General features: G+C 37.3%; 1 long non-coding RNA gene across 3 annotated transcripts in view; it reads left to right on the plus strand.

Moving 5' to 3' along the window:
* LOC129464675 (uncharacterized) overlaps positions 1-24,408 on the plus strand; it is a 131,773-nt gene that overhangs the window by 22,919 nt on the left and 84,446 nt on the right. Inside the window, exon 1 of one of the 3 annotated variants that reach the window (XR_010116113.1) lies at positions 131-273. The exons of the other annotated variants lie outside the window; for them this stretch is intronic. This is a non-coding gene — a long non-coding RNA (uncharacterized lncRNA). Of the gene's footprint in view, positions 1-130; positions 274-24,408 lie in introns of those variants that run through there. 3 annotated transcript variants of the gene reach the window in all.

The following is a 24,408-nucleotide window of genomic DNA, read 5'->3' on the forward strand; positions in this document are numbered from 1 at the left end:
TATGGGTTGAATCCCAGCACTCTAATGTAACTGTGTTTGGAGATAGAACCTTTAAGGAGGTAATTAAGATGAAATGAGGTCATAAGGGTGAGGCTTAAATTCAACAGGGCTGTGTCCTTATAAGGAAAAAAAGAGACATAAAAAGTGTATGCACACAGATAAAAGACCATGTGAGGACACAGTAGAAGGTGGCCACCTGCAAGCCAGGAAGAGAGGACCCACCAGAAACCAACCCTGCCATAACCTTGATCTTGGATTCCAGCTTCCATAACTGTGAGCAAATACATTTCAGTTAAGCCGCTGAGTCTGATATTTTGTAATGGTCAACTGAGCTGACGGATATAGGCCCCATGGAGGTGAAATCTAAACTTCAAAGATGGAGGTCTTACTCATATGAATTCTGAGGAGCAGTTCCTTGGGCATGAGACACAATTTTTTAGGATGGATAAAAATCATGATAATATAAAAAATAGTTCAATATTTAGTAAAGTCATGTCAAAATTATTCCATAAAATTGATTTTTTGAGGTTACGTTAGCTGTACTTCTGTTGAAAGCAGAAGTCTCTTCAAAAATTACATTCAACAATAATTTAATTTTAAAAATACATATTACATTTTGTTTTATCCAAATAAATTAAATTGATTGACATAAAAAGCTAGAAAATAAAATAATGCAGAAAAAAATAAAACATAAAAACATGAACATTTATAAGCTTATGTTTTATGTAGGGATACCTCATATTCAAATATTGTTAATTCAAAGAATAACAATTAGATATGTATTTTTATTTTTGAAAATAATATTGCTTTCTATTTTATTTTATGATATCTATTTCTACACATATATGGGGCACATGTGATATATTGCTATATTGCTACATTCATAGAATGTGTAATAACTGCATTTATGCTATCCATCACTTTAATTATTTAAAATCTTTACATATTGGGAGCATTTCAAGTCCTCACTTCTAGCTATTTTGGAATATACAATATATTGTTGTTAACTATAGTCATCCTTTCCACTATAGAACATTAGAACTGATTCCTTTTATATAACTGTGTGTTTGTACCCACTAACCAACTCTTCTTCATCCGTCTTCTCCCAATACACAGCCTTTCCAGCATCTTGTATCTATCATTCTACTCTCTACCTCTATGAGATCAAATTTTTAGCTCCCACATATGAGTCAGAAGATGCAATATTTGTCTTTCTGTGCTTGGCTTAACATAAATACCCCCACTTTTATACATGTTGCTGAAAATGTCATGATTTCATTCTTTTTAGAGCCAAATAGTATTCCACTGTGTATATACGCCCCATTTTCTTTATTCATTAGTCTACTGGGCACTTAAATAGATTCTGTATCTTTGCTATTGTAAATAGTGCTGTAATAGATGGGGTACAGGTTTCTTTTTAGTATACAGAGATATATCTTCCTTTTTAAGACAAATTGTAATAAAATAGAGATGCAAATTAAATGGAACAGAAAGCAAAAAGTTGTAAAAAATTCAAGCAAAGGGTTTCACTGGTAACCAATGCATCCAGCCTAAATAATAATAAGACCAAATTGGAAGATCGAAAGGAAGCTGCCAGAGCACTGACTGCTCTCTGCTGGTGGAATTCTACCAGTGAATTGGTAAGCCACTAAAAAAACACCAAGTCTGCAATAGAAGTCATACAAATAATGTTAAATATAATGCAAACAATTGTAAATTTTTGAATAGTTATAAAAATATGGTTTTAAAATTATAACTATAAAAAATTTACAATCACCAACATCTACAGCAAATTGCAGCCTACATTTGGGAGTCTCAGGAAAGCTTTATTCTATGTGTCCCAAGGTACAGAGCAAACAATTCAGAGACTTGTAAATCATCATGTTAACTGGAGTGAGCTACAAAGAGTTTAAATATTTTACACAAAATCATTTACAAAAACAAGTTCAGATTACATTAGACAATCCTGCCTATAAAAGTTCTTTCCTAACCAAATATTTACTCTCAGGGTATGTCCTTGTCATCCAGCCACTGGCACATCAATGGCTCTTCTCCTGATTCTCCCTCCCTCCTCTGTATTACTTTCTTCTCATCTCACATTCCTGTTGAGAAACAAAAGCAAATTTGCTGATTTTTCTCTTGTGAAGCCTTTGCATGATCGCTTTCATTATTTTGTTTCCTGCCTACATCCAAATCTCATATTAAGTAAATTATCACGAAATATTTTACAACAAAGAAATTTCCTTACTTATGATAGTAGGGAGTGGTATGCTGAAACCAGCTCACACAGATTTTGTGGCTGCCTTCCCAACTCTACATTCAGTGATGCCACTTTGGCAGCTTTAAAGCGGTGCCTGTATAGAGAGAAGGAGGGGTGGAGGGAACATTTAGATAATTGAAATGAGTAAATTGGGGCTTCTTCTCTTCCCTGGAGAGTCAATTGTTTTAACATTTCTCAGTGCAGCACTAAAGCCATTTGTTGTTAGGAAATATTAACAATGATGACACTATTCGCTAACATTTGAAGTTTATTTGGACTGATATTGTAAACATTTTTATACCTTAAGCCAATTAGTACCAAAAATAATCACATAGATTAGGTAGTAGAATTTCCCATATTATGAGATGATTATACTGAGGTCAGAGATGTTGGAGCTCATTCAAGGTAATCCTTCTAATAAGTGCTAGTACAGCAGAAAAAAACTGCCTTGGCCGGGCGCCGTGGCTCACACCTGTAATCCCAGCACTTTGCGAGGCCGAGGCGGACGGATCATGAGGTCAGGAGATCGAGACCATCCTGGCTAACACAGCGAAACCTCGCCTCTACTAAAAATACAAAAAATTAGCCAGGCGTGGTGGTGGGAGCCTATAGTCCCAGCTGCTGAGGAGGCTAAGGCAGGAGAATGGCGTGAAGCGGGGAGGTGGAGCTTGCAGTGAGCTGAGATCCGCCACTGCACTTCAGCCTGGGTGACAGAGCAAGACTGTCTCCAGAAAAAAAAAAAAAAAAAAAACTTCCTCACCCAGATTCTGAACATGAGCTTAGAATATTAGAAAAATATTAGGAAGGAATGTCTGGGAGTCGTGAGACCTGAGAATAAGTCCCTGTGTTCCATTTTTGCTCTTTGGCCTTGGGCAATTTGTTTTCTTCAGTCTGAAATGAAGTCTCCCCAAAACTATAGATAAAAAGAATTATCTTACAGGATTGTTTGATGAATATTTCAATGAAGTTACAAAGTTTTTCATTAATGTAAAACATATAAGGCATTTGTAATATTTAGCTAATACTTAAACTATTTCTTCATTTTCTTTTACTCATTATTCCTGGTTGTATCACTTGAGTTCTCCTTATATAAAAATATGTGATGATTTTGGACACATAAGAAACAGAATTGTCTTATTTTTCAAATATTTTTCCTATTTGCAGTGGGCTTTAGCTCCTCAAATATATGACTACAGTTACCATGTTTTCCTAAATAGCCTCTTTTTAAAAAGAAAATGTGGTTCTTTTTAACATTTAAGTTCAGGGGTACAAGTACAGGTTTTTTACATAGGTAAACTTGTGTCATGGGGATTTGTTGTACAGATTATTTCATAACCCAGGTATTAACCCTAGTGGCACCCATTAGTTATTTTTCCTGATCCCTTTCTCCATGCCAGCTCCATCTGTGCAAAATGGCCCCAGTGTGTGTTGTGCCCCTCTTCATGTCCGTGTGTTTTCATCATTCATCTCCCACTTGTGAGAACATGCGATATTTGGTTTTCTGTTCCTGTGTTAATTTTCTAAGGCTAATGGCCTCCAGCTCCATCCATGTCCCTGAAAAGGGCATGACCTCATTCTTTTTGAATTTTAATTTAATTTAATTTTAAGTTCCAGGGTGTGCAGGTTTGTTACATAAGTAAACGTGTGCCATGGTGATTTGCTGTACCCCTCAACCCATCACCTAGGTATTAAGCCCAGCATGCATTAGCTATTTTTTCCTGATGCTCTCTCACCCCACCCCCCAAGAAGCCCCAGTATGTGTTGTTCCCCTCCTTGTATCTATGTGTTCACATTGTTCAGCTCCCACTTATAAGTGAGAATATGTAGTGTTTGGTGTTCTGTTCCTGCATTGGTTTGCTGAGGATTATGGCTTCCAGCTCCATCCGTGTTCCTGCAAAGAACATGATCTTGTTCTTTTTCATGGCTGCATAATATTCCATGGTGTATATGTACCACATTTTCTTTATCCAGTCTATCATTAATGGATATTTAGGTCGATTCTATTTATTTGCTATTGTGAATAGTGCTGCAGTGAACATATGCATTCATGAATCTTTATAATAGAATGATTTATATTCATTTGGGTATATACCCAGTTATGGAATTGCTGGGTCAAATGGTATTTCTGGTTCTAGGCCATTGAGGAATTGCCACACTGTCTTTCACAATGGTTAAACTAATCTACATGCCCACCAACAGTGTGAAAGTGTTCCTATTTCTCCACAGCCTTGCCAGCATCAGTTGTTTCTTGACTTTTTAGTAATCATCATTCCAACTAGTGTGAGGTGGTATCTCATTGTGGTTTCCATTTGCATTTCCCTGATGATCAGTGATAGTGAGGTTTTTATCATTAGAGTGAACCGACAACTTACAGAATGGGAGAAAATTTTTGCAATCTATCTATCTGAAGAAGGTTTAATATCCAGAATCTACAAGATACTTCAACAAATTTCAAGAAAAAAAAAAAACAAAAAAAACAGCCCCATTAAAAGTGGGCAAAGAACGTGAACAGACACTTCTGGAAAGAAGAAGTTTAAGGGCCAACAAACTTATGATCTTATTCTTTTTTATGGCTGCATAGATTTCATGGTGTATATGTATCACGTTTTCTTTATTCAGTCTGTCATTGATGAAAATTTAGGTTGATTTCATGTCTTTGCTATTGTGAAGAGTGCTGTAATGAACATTCATGTGCATATGTCTTTATGATAGAATGATTTATATTTCTTTGGGTATATACCCCATAAGGAGATTGCTGGATCAAATAGTATTTCTATCTTTAATTCTTTGAGGAATTGTCATACTGTCTCACACAACAGTTGAACTAATTTACACTCCCATCAACAGTGTATAAGCATTCCTTTTTCTCCACAACCTCACCAGCATCTGCTATTTTTGACTTTAGTAATAGCCTTTCTGAATGGTGTGAAATGGCAGTTTGTTGTGATTTTAATTTGCATTTCTCTAATGATCAGTGATGTTTAGCTTTTTTTTTTTTGTTATTTGTTATTCTGCTGTTGTGAGATGACATGTTCTGCATATATCTGTTAGATCCTTTTGGCTTAAAGTGTAGTTTAAATTCAAAAAGTTTTCTTATTGATTTTCTGTCTGGATATTTTATCCAGTATTGAAAATGGGGCATTAAATTATCATACTATTATTGTATTTCTATTTCTGCCTTCAATTTGTTGGTATTTTCTTTATATTTTGGTGCTCCAATGCTGTGTGTATTCCAACATATTGATATATTTAAAACTGTTATAGCCTCCTGATTTCAAATTTCTGTATATATAAAATGACCTTCTTTCCCTCTTGTGATAGTTTTTGACATAAAGTCTATATTGTCTAAAATAATTATAGCTACCCCTGATCATTGTTTATTTCCATTTGCATGGAATACCGGTTTTTTTCTATCTCTTTACATTTAGCCTATGTGTGTCCTTTAAGCTGAAGTGAGTCTTTTATGGGCAATATATACTTGGGTCTTGTTTTTGTTTTTAAATCTATTCAGTCACTCTGTATCTTTTGATTGAAATTAAAATCCATTTACATTTAAAGTAATTATTGATAGATAAGGACTTAATATTTCCATCTTAAAAATTGTTTTCCAGTTTTTATGTATCTTTGTATTTTCTGAGTTCCTTAGTCCTTCTATCACTGTTTCTTTTAGATTCAATGATTCATTGATTTTTTTGGTAGTAGTATGCTTTAATTCTTATCTCTTTATATTTTGTGTATCTGCTATGATTTTTTGCTTTGTGATTACCATGAGGCTCATATAAAATAGAATATAGTTCTAATAGTCTACTTTAAACTGATAACAACTTAATTTCTATCACATTAAAACATCTTACACTTTCATTTCCGCCACTTTATGTTTTTGATATCACAATTTACATCTTTTTAAATATATATCTATGAGCAAGTTATTATAGCTATTATTATTTTAAGTACTTTTCAATTTTAACCTTTTACTAGAGTTAAAAGTGATTTACACACCATAGTTACAGTGTTAAAGAATTCTAAATTTGTCTATATACTTGCATTTACCAGTGAGTTTTATACTTTCATTTAAATTTGTGTTACTAATTATCATGATTATATTTCAAATTAAATAACTCTCTTTAGCATTTCTTATAAGGCAGGTCTAGTAGTAATGAATTATCTCAGCTTTTTTCATTTGGGATAATTTTTCTCCTTTATTTCTGATGTACAGCTTTACCAGGTGAATTATTATTGGTTGACAATTTTGTTGTTGTTGTTGTTTTTGTTTTTTTCATTTAGTATTTTGAACGTATCATCCAAATCTATCCTGGCTTGCCAGGTTTATGGTGAGACATCCACTAGCAGTCTTGTAAGAATTCATTTGTATGTGACCAGTCTCTTTTCTCATGCTGCTTTCAAAATTCTCTTCATCTTTGATTTTTGACAGTTTGATTATAATGTGTCTCAGTGAAGTACTCTGTGTTGTGCCTGTTTGGGAATATTTCGGCATCATATACCTGAATATCTTTATCTCTTTTCCTATTTGAGAATTTTTCAATCATATTTCTTTAAATAAACTTTTTCACCCTTTATCTCTTCTTTATCTGGAAATCTCATATTTTTTATATTAATTCTGTTGATATTTTCACATAAATTTGGTAGACTTTCTTCATTTCTGTTTGTTTTCTTTTTTCTCATTTGATTGGATGATTTCAAGTGATCTGTCTTAAAGTTCCTGGATTATTTTTTCTGCTTGACGAAATCATTTGTTGATTACCTCCACTGATTTTTTTTTTTTTTTTTCATTTAATTCATTATAGTCTTCAGTTCTGGAATTTCTGTTTGCTTCTTTTTTATATAATTTTTGTCTTTGTTGAATATCTTTCTCCATGATGTTTTTCTGATTTCATTGAGTTTTCCATCTATGTTTTTCTTAGCACTCTGAGTTTTTTTATTTTGAATTATTTGTCTGGTACTTCATAAATCCCCATTTATGGGGCCAATTACTGGAAAATTATGGTGTTATTTTGGTGGTATCATGTTTCCTTGAGTTTCAATGTTCCTTGAAGCATTTCATTTCAATCTTCACCTTTTAAGAAGCGATTACTATCTCCTGTCCTTTTTGACTGAATTTGGGAAAGAAACGCCTTCACCAGTAAGGCCGGCTAGGGATTCTGAGGCTCTCTTGAACCTTTTATATAAATACACCTGCTCCATACCTCTGTTCCCTCTTGAGGGAGAAAATTCTTAGGATCATATGTCTTTTTTTTTATCCTGCAAAGGCAGGTCAGGGGCTGAGAACTTCCCATTTTTTTTTTCCTAGTATTGGGGGGTACCGGTGGGTCACTTGGAGAAGTTCACAGTTGTATCCCAAGTGACTCATAGACAGGCACCCTGATGGAGTCTGACTAGAGGTTATACGAAATGTGGCTATTTGTTGAGTTCTGAGTTTTGCTTGCTATGAATCCTACCTCTCTTCCCTGCTTCCAGCTTCTCCCAACCACTCATCCATATTGATTACCTCAGTAATCTGGGTGGTGTGAAAAATAAGTGGGTCTCTTGGGCAGTAACCTGAACAGAGTAAGAATCCAGGCACTCACCCATTATACTCTCATTTTCTTCCATGGAAGAAATTGTGGGCTAAAGGGACCTCAATCTCTTTTGGTACTGAGCTGTGCTACCTCGTGGAGGGATGATATGGCTTAAGTGAAACTGTTGTTCTTAACCTTTACAATGTAATTATTCTCAGATTTTTTGCTCCAAAGGTGTGCTAGACCTTCTCTTCTGTACTCCTGGACTCCCAGAAAGGTACTTTCATTAGTAGACGGTGGTCAAAATTAGTGCTCCTATGGAAAGACAATGGTAGAAAATTTCTGTACCATAATGTTGCTGATGTCACTCTTCCTTAAATTGTCTTTTCTTCTTAGTAACATCAGCATTTTAATATAGCATTATTATAAATTTTAGTTCCTTATTAACTGGTGTGTTAACTCTGGAATACTCCAAACCGTTTCTTTTTCAAAAATCATAAAAAGTTTAATGTTTCACCTTTTCTTTTTTTTTTTTTTGTTTTTGCCCTCTTTTAAGAACTCCTAAAATGTTTGTGGCCCAACAGCTTCTTGGTGGCAGACATTGCCGATATGCTGCTATGACCATAAATTATTTTGGCTGGAGTGTGATTAATAATTTACTCTTGCGGTAGTCCTTCAGATTTTATTTTATTAATGTAAGAACGCACTTAGAATCATCTCCTGATTCATGCATAGCTATATCAGTATTCTGTGCAGAATGTTAGGAAATGGAAAGTGCTGAATATTTAGGGCCCTACCTTTCAATAGAACCACTGAACACATCAGCATGTCTATATGTCTCCTGTATGACAAATCTTTAGGAACATAGGAATTCGAAAGATGTATTTTTTTACTCAATGCTTCTAAAAAGATTTATAAAATGCATTTGCCCGTTCAACTGTCTGTCTCTATAGTGTATCTCCAGGCATATAATTTTTCATCTTATCAGGTGACTTTTACCAATTTGACAGAATCAAACAATTAAGGTAAACCATAGCTTCAGTTTTGAAAAATAATGCTCTAGTTTAGAAGGAATGTATATGGCCCTTTTATTCCAAAATTCTTGTGTTGATCTTTTGATAGAAGTTTCTAGATAATTAGTTCTAGTTTTGCTATACATAATATCTGTTTATTTTGCCATAATAATGTTTGCAAAACATTATTAGTTCTTCTAATATGACTATTATAAGATATTCAAAAACAATTCTCAAACATTGTATTAAAACCGCTGGTATCATTGATTCAATTGTAAGACCCTTAACATTCCTGATTAATTACATTATTTCATTTCACTGAAAATTATTCCCAAACTTTACGTTTTTTTAGCATGTAGAATATAAACTCATGAATAGAGACCATGCCTCTAGATATTATTTTATTATTTTAAATTATTTTAAGTTGGCATAAAAATGTCCATCAGATTATTATAGACAGATCTTACATAGAATCCAGAATACTCGTTTGACATGTGAAAAAAAAAAAAACAGTAAAGCAGAGGTTAAAGTGAGTTGCCAAAGTCATAGGTTAATTATTTGTCAGTATCTACAGGCTAATTTAAGTTTCTTGATTACAAGTTCATTATGTTTCAATGGCACTAGTGCAATTAAATAAATCATGGAAACCAATAAGAACTAGTTAACACACTCACAAAATCCACATTTACTATGATGCAGTCTTGTTTGAAACTCTGTAGATACAGCCACAGACACACTAAAAGATATTGTTAATCCCCTTGGTAGTAGCTGTAAACTTTTTTTTTTCTTTTCTGTCATTGAGTATGTGAATCAAATCTCAGTGTAAGTAGTAATATCAGTATACTAATTAAATGAAGTATAGTAAGTATAAGAAATCCGTAAGGAGGAAGCCAGTGAAATAAATACAGCAGGTAATTAGAAAATGCTTTTTTTTTAAAAAGGCCGAAAAGATAAATAAAGAGGCCTCGTTTGTTGTGGCAGAGCCTTAAACAGTGAAATATTTTGCTCTGATAACACAATCAAGGGTTTAATGTACTTTATATGGGTAATATGGTTTAAAAATAAACAAAATTTAGGTAAAATATGGCAGAGTAAAGAAACTTTTATTCCATTTTTATAATTCATAAGAAATTATAAAAACGTTGAATAATAAGGGCAAGAAATGTATTTCCCATGAAACTGGATATGAAACTAACCAAAACCTCAGATTATGAACTGTAAATTATCTGTACAGTGGCTATATACAATGGGGGATACTGAGATCCTGTACTTACAACTTAAGATTTTACACATCACATATGTATCCATGAAAGTATATAATATATTGGCCGGGCCCAGTGGCTCACACCTGTAATCCCAGCACTTTGGGAGGCTGAGGCGGGTGGATCATGAGGCCTGGAGTTTAAGACCAGCCTGACCAACATGGTGAAACCCCGTCTCTACTAAAATTACAAAAATTAGCTGGGCGTGGTGGTGCACACTTGTAATCCCAGCTACTCGGGAGGCTGAAGGAGGAAAATTGCTTGAACCTGGGAGGCGGAAGTTGTAGTGAGCTGAGATCGTGCCATTGCACCCCATCCTGGGTGACAGAGCAAGGCTCTGTCTCAAAAAAAAAAAGTATATAATATAGTCTGTAAATATTCATAAATTAAACTATTAAAAAATGAGGTTAATAGTATGGATGGATGAAGAAGAATGATTGTTTTTTCAAATTTATTAGTCTGGGTAATAAAATTCTACATACTTTTTGCTATGTGACTTCCAACAGAGTAGACAGAGTATATATCCTCATCACTTTGACTTTGGGTTTAACATGATGCTTATTTTAATCATTGAATGCTGGCAAATGTGACACTAGCAGATGCTTTAAATGTAGTTTTGTGGTGGCCCTCGCTCTTGTCATAGCTACTTCCTATCCCTCACTCAGATGCCCCCCTCACTCAGGCTCTTTTGACACACTGTCTTAGGCCACTGTTTTTTTTTTCACTCTTTTCACTTTGGAAACCATTCTCACTCAGCCAGAGTTTAAATACTCTGCACTTCTCACTTTTCATCCAACACTTTCCATCTAATCCATAAACAGGCTACCTAGCTTCCCCATCCTGCACCTTGTTACCCTACTCATGATATAATATTTCTAACCAATGTGTCCCTCAGCCACTTTATAGACTACTCTTATTTAGCCCTCAACACCATGATCAGGGCCATGACAGGACCCCTTCCAGCTATTTGATGGGACACTAACTTGCTAGACCATTAGTCCTACATAATGGCATAATAATATTTTTAGAAGAAAGGGGAAAAATAAGGTAGAAATAGCAGGGGAAGAGAAATAGCTATGGTCTGGTTTTGAGTAATATTGGGACGAGACATTTTCTCATATTTTAAAAGATGACACTTAGCGTGGTGAATCCAAGAGACTGAAGTGAGGTCACAGTTCAGAAGTCTAATGCAGCCCTCTAAAAGAGACATGATGATGCCATGGATAGTGTGTTAATATGAAGATGTGAGTAGGTTATGGTTTCTGAACATCTTTTGAAGGAAAATACAATAGTATTAGCTGATGGAGTTTGAAAGAAAGAGAGAAGAAAGAAAATATTTTTGGTGTCTTAAAAACCTGGATGTTTACAACTGCTATTTACTGACATGGCAACCATCAAAGGAAAATTAGTTTTGAGGGAAATTTCAAGAACCTGGTTTTGAACACATTAAATCTTTCAAGCGTGTTTTGTATTTCAGAAGAGCTGTCAATTGTATAGAGGAATATGTAAGACTGAAGATTAGAAATAGCCCAGAGCTTAAATTATGAATTAAAAATAAAATTACCTCTATTCAACTTCACTTGAAACAATGGGTTTGTTCATGTAATATAAAAAATGACTAAAGAAAATACAGAAGGCAGATAAAATAGTATCTGGAATATTATGAGAAGAAAAAATATAAAAACTGCTAGAAATATGTTTAAGTGCTGTATTTGTCTGTTCTCACAGTGCTGTAAAGAACTACCTGAGAAAGGGTATTTTACAAAGAGAGGTTTAATCAGTTAATGGTTCTGTAGTCTCTATAGGCTTCTGGGGAGGCCTCAGGAAAATTACAATCATGGCAGAAGGAAAAAGGAAAGCATATCTTCATATGGCCAGCAGGAAAGAGAAAGAAAGCAAAATAAGAGGTGCTGCACACATTCAAACAACCAGACATTGTGACAACTCTATTATGAGACAGAACTAGGGAGATGGTGCTAAGCCATTAGAAACCAACCCCATAATCCGATTACCTCCTACCAGGCCCCATATCCAAAATTGGGAATTATAATTCAACATGATATTTTGGTGGGGACACAGAGACAAACCATATTATTCTAACTCCAGTCTCTCCTAAATCTCATGTTCTTCTCCCATTTCAAAACACAATCATGCCTTCCCAACAGTTCCCCAAAGTCTTAACACATTCCAGGATTAACTTAAAAGCCCAAGTCCAAAGACTTATCTGAGACAAGGGAAGTCCCTTTTACCTATGAGCATGTGAAATCAAAAACAAAGTAGTTACTTTCAAGGTACAATGGGGGCACAGGTGTTGGGTTAATGCTCCTGTTCCAAAAAGGGAGAAATTGGCAAAGCAAAGGGGCTACAGGCCCAATGCAAGTCTGAAAACCAGCAGGGCAGTCATTAGATCTTAAAGCTCCAAAATAATCTCCTTTGAGTCCATGTCTCACATCCAAGACATGCTGACGCAAGGGGTGAGCTTCCACAGCCTTAGTCAGCTCTATTCCTGTGGCTCTGAAGAGTACAGCCCCAGCAGCTGCTTTCATCGGCTGGCATTGAATGTCTGTGGCTTTTCCAGGCACACAGTATAGACTGTAGGTGAATCTACCATTCTGGGGTCTGGAGTATGGTGGCTCTCTTCTCGTAACTCCACTAGGAAGTGCCTCAGTGGGGACTCGTGTAGGGGGCTCCAATTCCACATTTCCTTTCACACTGCCCTACTAGAGCTTCTCCTGAGGGCTCCACTCCTGCAGCAAACTTCTGCTTGAACCTCTATGTGTTTTCATATATCCTCTGAAATCTAGACAGAGGCTCCAAAGCCTCAATTCTTACCCTCTTCACAACTTCAGGCTTATCACCACGTGGAAGTTGCCAAGCCATTTTATGCTTTGCACCCTCTGGAGCAGCAACCTGAGACATTGTATTTGGGGACATTTTAGCCATGGTGGGAGCTGGAGTGGCCGGTATTCTGGGCACCATGTTCCAAGGCTATACAGAGCAACAGAGCCCTGAGCCTGTACCACAAAGCCACATTTTCCTTCTAGGCCTCTGAGCCTATGATGAGAGGGGCTGTTATAGAAGTCTCTGAAATACTTTGGAGAAATTTTCCTCATTGTCTTGGCTATTAACATTTGGTGCCTCTTTACTTATGCAATTTTCTGTAGCCTGCTTATATTTTTCCCTAGAACATGTTTTTTCCTTTTTTACCATATGGTTAGGCTGCAAATTTTCCAAACTTTTATACTCTGCTTCCCTTTTAAATATACATTCCAGGCCAGGCATGGTGGCTCACACCTGTAATCCCAGCACTTTGGGAGGCCAAGGCTGGTAGATCATGGAGTCAGGAGTTTTAAACCAGTCTGACCAACATGGTGAAAGCCCTTCTCTACTAAAAATACAAAAATTAGCTGGGCATGGTGGTGCATGCCTGTAATCCCAGCTACTCAGGAGGCTGAGGCAGAAGAATCACTTGAACCCAGGAGGCAGAGGTTCCACTGAGCCAAGATTGCACCATTGCGCTCCAGCCTGGGGAACAGAGCAAGACTCTATCTCAAAAAAAATTTATATTTATATATATATATATGTTATATATATTTTATATGTGTGTGTGTGTGTGTGTGTGTGTGTGTATGTTCCAGTTCCAAATAATATCTTCGTTCACACATATGAGGATATACTGTTAGAAGCAGCCAGGCCTCATCTCAAATGTTTTATTGCTTAGAAATTTCTTTCACCAGATAACCCAAATTATCACTCACAAGTTCAAAGTTCCACAGATCTCTAGAGCAGGGGCACAATGCTGCAAGTCTTTTTGGTAAAGGATAACAAGACAGACCTTTACTATGGTTCCAAATAAGTTCCTCATCTCTATCTCAGACCACTTCAGCCTGGACTTCATTGTATATATCACTATCAGCACTTTGGTTACAACAATTTAAAGTCTTTAAAAAGTTTCAAACTTTCCCTCATCTTTCTGTCTTCTTGTGAGCCCTCCAAACTGTTCCAACCTCTGCCTGTTACCCAGTTCCAAAGTTACTTTCACATTTTCAGGAATCTTTATAGCAAAGGCCCACTCCCTATACCAATTTTCTGTATTAGTCTGTTCTCACATTGCTAGGAACTACCTGAAACTGGGTAATTTATTAAAAAAAGGCTTAATTGGCTCATGGTACTGGGGCTGTACAAGCTTCTGCTTCTGGGTAAGCCTCAGTAAACTTACAATCATGGTTGAAGGTGAAAGGGAAACAAGTACATCTTCACATGGCCATCATGAGAGATAGAGAGTGAAGGGGGAGGTGCTACACACATTTAAACAACCAGATCTTGTGAGAACTCTACCAAAAGACAGCACTAGGGAGATGGTGATAAACCATTAGAAACCACCCCCAACAATGAGCCAGTCACTTCCCATCAGGCCCCACCTCCAACCCTGAGAATTACAATTAACCAGGAGATTTTGGTGGAGATACAGAGACAAACCGTATCAAATCTAGATGATTTTCCTGCTAAATGTTTTCAAATTTAATAAAGAAATAATTCTGATGTTATTCAAAATATTTAAAAGCACAAAAAAAATCACAAAAGATTCAAGACAGTTTTTGGATTCAAACTTTATATAGATACCAAAATTCATAAAAAGTAGCACAATTAACACACAACAATTGACATTATAAACTCAGATTACTAATGAATATAACACAAAAGTCTTATTAAAATTTTGCCAATTTTCATTCAGAAATTCCATACATATATAAATATATAAATGTAAATATATACCACATAACCCAAAAGTTATTCATGGTTATGAATGTATAAATATTATTGACTCTATCAATAAATAATAAAAGAAAAATCAATACATCCTAAAAACAATATAATTTTTTGATATTTTAATTAGGAATTAATGCTGAATTTTATTTAACAAATCAGAAACAGATGGATATGTATTTAACATGATAAATATACATAGAATTATTTTATGGATATAGAGCTATAAATATTTAAAAGGCAGCTGCATTCTAAATGAGAAACCACTAACTCTAGTAATTTTCATAGTGTAGGACAGTACAAGGATATCTACTCTGATCTTTATCATTTAACATTATTCAAAGATACTAGTCAAGACACTTTGAGGAGAAGAGTAAATATCATATATAAATATTTCAGAGAAAAAAGCAAAATTGTCATTGGCAGAAGAAAAAATTTGAATAACTGAAAAATAAAAAAATTAGAAAGTTCTTTTAAAATATGAGAATTCAGTGATTACATTACTACATAAAATCAATTCATTGTCAATAACTATTTTTAAAGTCATCTAAAAACTGAAAGAGAAGAAAAAAGTTTTACTTTTCTTATAATGAAGGTAAAAGGTTCAGGAATATGCATGGGGTGTAAGTGAAAATTAATTTACAACTCCATTGAAAGAAAAAAATGAATGTAGAAGTCATAAGGAAAAAGATTAATAAATTTAATTATATAAAATGCGTCCTTCTTCATAGATAAGTTGCTAAGATGTTGCAAACTGGTTATGTATTTTCAGTTCATATGACAAAGTGCTAATTTCTTAAAACACAAAGTACTTTTAAGATTAATAACACAATATAAAAAATAGAAAAAAATATAAGTAGGTCACATAATTATATTAAATGTACCAACCATTTAAAAAACTAGTTTTATGCACATATGGTGTAAGTTATATTGTCTAGTTAATAGTGTTGTACAAAGACAATTTTCTAATTTTGCTAATGTACTTGCGCAGATAACATTTGTGTTAGATGCTGTCATCAGGAAAAGCTGAATGAAGAGTACACTAAAACTTTCTGTACTATTTTTGCAAATTGAAAGTTCATAATAATTCCTAGTTTAAAAGTTTTAAAAATCTAACACACTCTCACATAGAATGATAAGCAATATAATTTAGAGCATAAAACAGTCTCTCTCCGTGTGTGTGTGTGTGTGTGTGTGTGTGTGTGTGTATGCATATATATTTATAGTGTTAGTCTGTTCTCATGCTACTAATAAAGACATACTGGAGACTAGGTAACTTATAAAGGAAAGAGGGTTAATTGACTCACAGTTGGGCATGGCTTGGGAGGCCTCAGGAAACATGGCAGAATGGATTGAAGAAATCATGGCAGAATGAGAAGAAAACAATTTGTTCTTCACGTGTTGGAAAGAGCGAAGTGCAGAGCATAGGTGGGGAAAATTATTTTATAAAACCATCAGATCTCATGAGAACTCATTCACTACCATGAGAACAGCATGGAAGTAACTGCCCCTATGATTCAATGACCTCCAACTAGGTCCCTTCCAAGACACGTGGGGATTATGAGGACTACGATTCAAGATGAGATTTGGGCGGGGACACAACTAAATCATATTATTCTGCCCCCGACCCCTCCCAAACCTTATGTCCTCACAATTCAAAACACAATCATGGCCTTCAACAGTAACTCATTCCAGCATTAACTCAAAATTCCAATTCCAAAGTCTCATGTGAGACAAGGTGAATCTCTTCTGCCTATAAGCCTGTAAAATCAAAAGCAAGTTAGTTACCTCCTAGATACAATGGGAGGACAGTCATTGGATACATACACCCATTATATATGGAAGAAATTGACCAAAACAGAGGAGCTACCAGTCCCATGCAACTCCAAAATCCAATGAGGCAGTAATTAAGTCTTTAGGCTATGAAATAATTTCCTTTTCCTCCATGTCTCACATCCAGGACACGCTGATGCAAGACATAAGATCCCACAGTGAGCAGCTCTGCCCTTGTGGCTTTACAGGGTACAGCTTCCCTTCTTGCTGCTTTCACGAGCTGGCATTGAGTGCCTGCAGCTTTTTCAGGGTCATGGTGCAAGCTGTTGGTGGATCTACCATTTGGGGTCTGGAAGATGGTGGCCTGCTTCTCACAGCTCCACTAGGCAGTGCCCAAGTGAGGACTCTCTGTGGGGGCTCCAACTCACATTACCTTCTACATTGCCCTAGCAAAGGTTCTCCATGAGGGTTCCATCCCTGCAGCAAACTTTTGCCCTGACATCGTGTTTTTATCCATTCTCTGAAATCTAGGTGGAAGTTCCCAAACTTCAATTCTTGACATCTGTGCATTCACAGGCTCAATATGACATGGAAGCTCCCAAGGTTTGGGGCTTGCATCCTCTGAAGCCATGACCCAAGCTATACCTTGGCCCCTTTTAGCAACATCTGGAGCAGCTGGGATGCAGGGCAACAAGTCCCTAGGCTGCACACAGCAGGGAGTCCCTGGGCCTTGCCCACCAAACCATTTTTTTTCTCCTACGCCTCCAGGTCTGTGATGGGAGGGGCTGCCATGGAGGTCTCTGACATGTCCTGGAGGCATTTTCCCTATTTTCTTGGCAATTAACATTCATCTTCTCATTAGTATGCAGCGGGCTTGAATTTCTCCCCAGAAAATGAGATTTTCTTTTTTATGGCATTATCAGGCTGCAAGTTTTCCAAATTTTTATGCTCTGCCTCCTCTTGCATGCTTTGCCACTTAGAAATTTCTTCTGCCAGATACTCTAAATCGTCTCTCTCAAATTCAAAGCTCCACAGACCCCTAGAACAGGTGCAAAATGCCACTAGTTTCTTTGCACAGCAAGAGTGACTTTTACTCCAGTTCAGAACAAGTTCCTCACCTCCAATGAGACCCTCATCCTGGACCTTATTGTCCATATCACTATCAACATTTTGGTCAGAGCCATTCAACAGGTCTCTAAAAATTTCCAAACTTTCCCATTTTTTTTTCCTGTCTTCTGAGCCCTCTAAGGCTCTAGAAAGTTTCAAGGTTTCTAATGTTTTTCTATCTTCTTCTGAGCTCTCCAAACTTTTCCAACCTGTCCCTGTTACCCAGTTCCAAAGTCGCCGCCACTTTTTGGGGTAACTTTACAGCAACATCCCACTCTACTGGTATCAATTTATTGTATTAGTCTGTTCTCACACTGCCAATGAAGACGTACCCGAGACTTGGTAATTTATAAAGGAAAAAGATTTAATTGACTCACAGTTTATCATGGCTATGTTAACGATGGAGGGCTTCCAGGTTCTTGGCGTCTTGAACAAAGAATTGGACAAAATGCACAAGAAGGAAGGAATGAAGGGTTTTAGTGAAAATGAAGGTACACTCCACAGTGTGGGAGCAGGCCTGAGCATAGTAGCTCAAAGGCCCCATTACAGAATTTTAGGGAGTTTAAATATCCCCTAGAGGTTTCCATTGGTTACTTTGGGTATGCCCTGTGTAAATGGAGAGAATGAAGTGAAGTTACAAAGACATTTATGGCATATGCCCTATGGCGAGGATATTTCCTGTTATAGCTTAAGTGTGAATCGGCCTTATGTTCCCTGCCTCCAAACCCTATTTTCCTGACTCAGTTGGGGAGGCCTCAGGAAACTTTCAATCATGGCAGAAGGGGAAGCAAACACATCCTTCTTCAGATGGCAGCAGGAGAGAGAATTTCAGAGTGAAGTGGGGAAAAGGCCCTTATAAAACCGTAAGGTCTTGTGAGAACTCAATATCATGAGAACAGCATGGAGGTAACGGCCCCCGTGATTCAATTACCTCTCAGCAGTCCATCCCAGGACACGTGAGGATTATGGGAACTACAGTTCAAGATGAGATCTGCATAGGGACACAGCCAAACCCCCCATATAATATATATACACACTATATATATATACACATATATATACACACACACGTATATATGGTGTATATATATATAGTATATATATGGTATATATATGGTATATAATATATATGTGGTATATTTTATATATATATATATATATATATATATATATATATATATATACACACACACCATTAGAGTTTTGAACCATCAGTGGTAAACCAATCCTTTGGATGATAATAAAGGTTAAAAATGCTTATTTCAAAGCTGAAAGCTGCATTAGTCAGGATTCTCCAGAGGGACAGAACTAATAGGGTATGTGTATATATGAAAGGGAATTTATTAAGGAGAATTGACTCACACAATCATAAGGTGAAGTCCTAGGATAGGCTGCCTGCAAGCTGAGATGGTAGACAGCCATAATGGCTCAGTCTAAATCGAAAAGCCTCAGAAGTATGGAAGCTCACAGTGCAGCCTTCAGTCTGCATCTGAATTCCCAAATCAGTGGTGTAAGTCTAGGGTTTAAAGGCCAAAGAATCTGGAGTCTGATGTTTAGGGGCAGGAAGCATACAGCATGGGAGAATGATGAAAGCCAGAAGACTCAGCAAGCCAGCTTATTCCTTCTTCCACCTGCCTTGTTCTAGCTTGCTGGCAGCCAATTTGAGGGGGCCCACCCACAATGAGAGTGAGTCTGCCTCTCCCAGTCCACTAATTCAAATGTTAATCTCCTCTGGCAACACCCCCACAGACACATCCAGAAAGAGCACTTTACTAGCTCTCTAGGCATCCTTCAATCAAGTTGACACTTAATATTAAACATCACAAGTCCACCTCTTGTCAACCTGAACTCCTATACATCTGAAATCATACTTAACCTTCAAATAAGACAATAATAAGTTTGTAATTACAACTAACATCATATAGCTATCCTTCGTATAATCAAAAGCACATTAATCCTTAACCTAAATGCTGTTACATAATGTTAACAACACTAAAATTAGGATATAAAGTTAATAAATTTTCTGTCGCATGGTAAAGAAGAAAAGAAAATGATTTTTTTTTAGTATAAGTGTATACACGCACAAACATATTTTTAACAATATAAAGAGGAAATACTCATAAAAATTACACTTCCCATTTCTGCAACTGGTCACATGGTCACAGCTGGTATTGATAACTACCTTTTTCTACTACCCATTCTGTATTCCCTTTGCCTTTAGCAAGCACCTCAACAGGTCATGGTTTTTTACCTGTTGGAGTGACCCAAATCTTCATTCCTGAAAAGTCTAAGTCACTTGTAGCCCTGCCTGATTGGGTCTTTGTAGTTTTTCATTGACCTTAATTACAGGGCATGGTAACACTAAGAGATGCCCTAAGGGATCTCATGTATTTTACAGATACTCTTTCTCACTCCTGTTGTGTGAGTAGTAGACTGGTTTCATCTTGATAGTTCAGGGCTATCACCCCAGCCAACAATGTAACTCCCTTCTTAGCCTGTTGACTTAGAGGTAGGAGGAGCCCAAAGTGTCCAGGTGGCAATCTTAACTTCCAGTTTAATGGAATCATTGTTGTGTCTCCTGCTGGCAGCATTCTTCCCCCTGGAACTAAGACCTCTAGGCCAGCAGAACATGATGTCAGAGGAACAAAAAGCCAAAATTTTGCTAGTGGGTCACTACAGATAATAGTGGGGTGGTGCCACTTCCACTTCCAGCCCTTGATTCCTGGACCAGTAAATCCTGGCTATGGAAGAAACAGTACCATATATTGGACACTGATTCAGAGTATACACAGCCTTCTGGAAAACTTTGCCCCAGCCCTGCAAAGTATTGTGATCTAATTGGCATTGAAATTTTGACTTCAAGAGGCTATTCTATCATTCCATCAATCCTATCAAGCTGCCTCAGGATGATAGGGAACATGGTAAGACCAGCAAATTTAATAAACATGAGCCCACTGCCACATTTCTTTAGTTATAAAGTGAGTGCCTTTGTCAGAGGCAATGCTGTGTGAAATACTGTGATGGTGGATTTAGCTTTCCGTGAGTGCACAGATCATAGTCTTGGCAGAAGCATTGCATACAGGATAGGCAAACCCATTTCTGCAATAGGTGTCTATTCCAGTGAGGAAAAAGCACTGCCCTTACCATGATGGAAGAGGCCCAATATAATCAACTTGTCCCCAAGTAGCTGGCTGATCACCTCAAGGAATGGTGTTATATTGAGGGCTCAATGTTGGACTCTGCTGCTGGCAAATTGGGCACTCAGCAGTAGCCATAGCCAGGTGAGCCTTGGTGAGTGGAATTCTATGTTATTGAGCCCATATATAACCTCCATCCCTGCCACCATGGCCACTTTGTTCATGAGCTCACTGGGTGATGACAGGGGTGTCTGGGGAAAGAGGCTGAGTGGTGTCCACAGAATGAGTCATTCTATACACTTGATTATTACAATTCTCCTCTGTTGAGGTCACCCTTTGTTGAGTATTCACATGGAACACAAATATCTTCAGTTTTTGACCACTCAGAGAGGTCCATCTACATACTTCTTTCCCAAATTTCTTTGTCACCAATTTCCCAATCATGCTTCTTCCAAGTCTTTGACCAACCAGCCAAACCATTTGCTACAGCCCATGAATCAGTATATAATTGCACATTTGGCCATTTCTCCTTCCAAGCAAAGTGCACAACCAGGTGCACTGCCCAATTCTGCCCACTGGGAAGATTTCTCCTCACCACTGTCCTTCAGGGATGTCCTAGAAAGGGGCTGTAGTGCCACAGCTGTCCACTTTTGGGTGGTGCCTGCATATCATGCAGAACCATCTGTAAACCAGGCCCTAGTCTTCTGTTCCTCTGTCAATTGATCATAGGGAACTCTCTATGAAGCCATCCATGCAGGATGGGAGAGGAAAGGCAGGGTGGCAGAAGTGGGGACCATGGGCATTTGAGCCACTTTCTCATGTAACTTGCTTGTGCCTTCAGGACTTGCTCGAGCTTGATTACGTATATACCACTTCCGTCTGATGATGGAATGCTGCTGTGCACCCCCAACTTTATGGCCAGATGGGTCAGAAAGCACCCGGTTCCTGATAGGCAGTTCAGGTCTCATGGTAACTTTGTGACACATAGTCAAACATTCAGTTTCTACCAAAGCTCAGTAACAGGTAAAGAGCTTTGTCTTAAAAGCAGAGTAGTTATCTGCAGAAGATGACAGGGCCTTGCTCCAAAATCCTAGAGGGCGCCACTGTGATTCACCTATGGAGACCTGCCAAAGGCTCTAAACAGCATCTCTGTGATGGTCAATGTTATATGTAACTTGATTGGATTGAAAGATGCAAACTGTTATTCCTGGGTGTGTCTGTGTGGGTGTTGCCAGAGATTAATATTTGAGTCAGTGGACTGGGAGAGGCAGACCCACTCTCAATCTGGGTGGGCACCATCCAATCAAGTGCCAGTGTGGCTAGAATAAAGCAGACAGAAGAAAGTGGGAGAGACAGACTTGCAGTCTTTCAGCCTTCATCTTTCTCCTTTGCTGGATTCTTCCTTCTCTAGAACATCAGACTCCATGTTCGTCAGCTTTCGGACTCTTGGACTTACACCGAAGGTTTAACAGTGGCTTCCGGACCTTAGGCCACAGACTAAAGGCTGCATTGTCAGCTTACCTGCTTTTAAGGATTTAGGACTCAGACTGAGCCACTACTGGCTTCCTTGCTTCTTAGCTTACAGACAGCCTATCATGGGACTTCGTCTTGTGATTGTGTGAGTCAATTCTCCTTAATAAATTCTCTTTTATATATAAATATATTCTATGAATTCTGTCCCGCTAGAGAACCCTAATACAATCCCTATCTGCCTCTGAAACCTTAAGCACATTGAATCTGCTTGGGTCACATGGCCCAAGTGGCAGAGCAGCTTGCCCAGCAGCCTGGACCTGTTGCAGAACCCTTTTCTGTTCTGAACCTCACGCAGAACTGGCAGTGTCTCAGGTCGCTCAACAAATATGCCAGCCTAACAAAATTGTTAAGGCATCAAAGGCTTAACAGGTCAAAATTCTAAATACAAGTATATAGAGATGAGGCTAATATTCACAATTCTTTTTTCTCAAGTCATTTGTTCAATTTTAGTAAGCGAGAGACGGAGAAAATGAATAGTTTCTAGTTGTAGCACAGGGCTGAGGGAGAGTGACTTACAAAGATTGAAGCCCAACTTTGAATCAGATCAATTTCTGATTGGTTTAAGATCATCAGCCTCCTACTGCATTTGCTAGTCTCTAGCAACATTAAATTATCTTTAGAGGAACAATGCCATCTGGATCCTCAAATTTTCTTTAAAATTTTTTTAAAAATTTTTTTATTATACTTTAAGTTTTAGGGTACATGTGCACAATGTGCAGGTTAGTTACATATGTATACATGTGCCATGTTGGTGTGCTGCACCCATTAACTCGTCATTTAACATTAGGTATATCTCCTAATGCTATCCCTCCCCCCTCCCCCACCCCACAACAGGCCCCCCGGTGTGTGATATTCCCCTTCCTGTGTCCGTGTGTTCTCATTGTTCAATTCCCACCTATGAGTGAGAACATGCGGTGTTTGGTTTTTTGTTCTTACAATGGTTTGCTGAGAATGATGGTTTCCAGCTTCATTCATGTGCCTACAAAGGACATGAACTCATCATTTTTTATGGCTGCATAGTATTCCATGGTGTACGTGTGCCACATTTTCTTAATCCAGTCTATCATTGTTGGACATTTGGCTTGGTTTCAAGTCTTTGCTATTGTGAATAGTGCCGCAATAAACATATGTGTGCATGTGTCTTTATAGCAGCATGATTTATAGTCCTTTGGGTATATACCCAGTAATGGGATGGCTGGGTCAAATGGTATTTCTAGTTCTACATCCCTGAGGAATCGTCACACTGACTTCCACAATGGTTAAACTAGTTTACAGTCCCACCAACAGTGTAAAAGTGTTCCTATTTCTCCACATCCTCTCCAGCACCTGTTGTTTCCTGACTTATTAATGATGGCCATTCTAATTGGTGTGAGATGGTATCTAATTGTGGTTTTGATTTGCATTTCTCTGATGGCCAGTGATGATGAAGACCTTTTCATGTGTCTTTTGGCTGCATAAATGTCTTCTTTCAAGAAGTGTCTGTTCATATCCTTTGCCCACTTTTTGATGGGGTTGTTTGTTTTTTTCTTGTAAATTTGTTTGAGTTCATTGTAGATTCTGGATATTAGCCCTTTGTCAGATGAGTAGATTGCAAAAATTTTCTCCCATTGTGTAGGTTGCCTGTTCACTCTGATGATAGTTTCTTTTGCTGTGTAGAAGCTCTTTAGTTTAATAGAATCTCTGGGACACGTTCAAAGCAGTGTGTAGAGGGAAATTTATAGCACTAAATGCCCACAAGAGAAAGCAGGAAAGATCTAAAATTGACACCCTAACATTACAATTAAAAGAACTAGAGAAGCAAAAGCAAACATTCAAAAGCTAGCAGAAGGCAAGAAATAACTAAGATCAGAGTAGAACTGAAGGAAATAGAGACACAAAAAAACCTTCAAAAAATCAATGAATCCAAGAGCTGGTTTTTTGAAAAGATCAACAAAATTGATAGACCACTAGCAAGACTAATAAGGAAGAAAAGACAGAAGAATCAAATAGAAGCAATAAAAAATGATAAAGGGGATATCACCACCGATCCCATAGAAATAC

The sequence above is a fragment of the Symphalangus syndactylus genome, chromosome 16 (genome assembly GCF_028878055.3).
Source record: "Symphalangus syndactylus isolate Jambi chromosome 16, NHGRI_mSymSyn1-v2.1_pri, whole genome shotgun sequence".
In the NCBI taxonomy this organism is placed as follows: Eukaryota; Metazoa; Chordata; class Mammalia; order Primates; family Hylobatidae; genus Symphalangus; species Symphalangus syndactylus.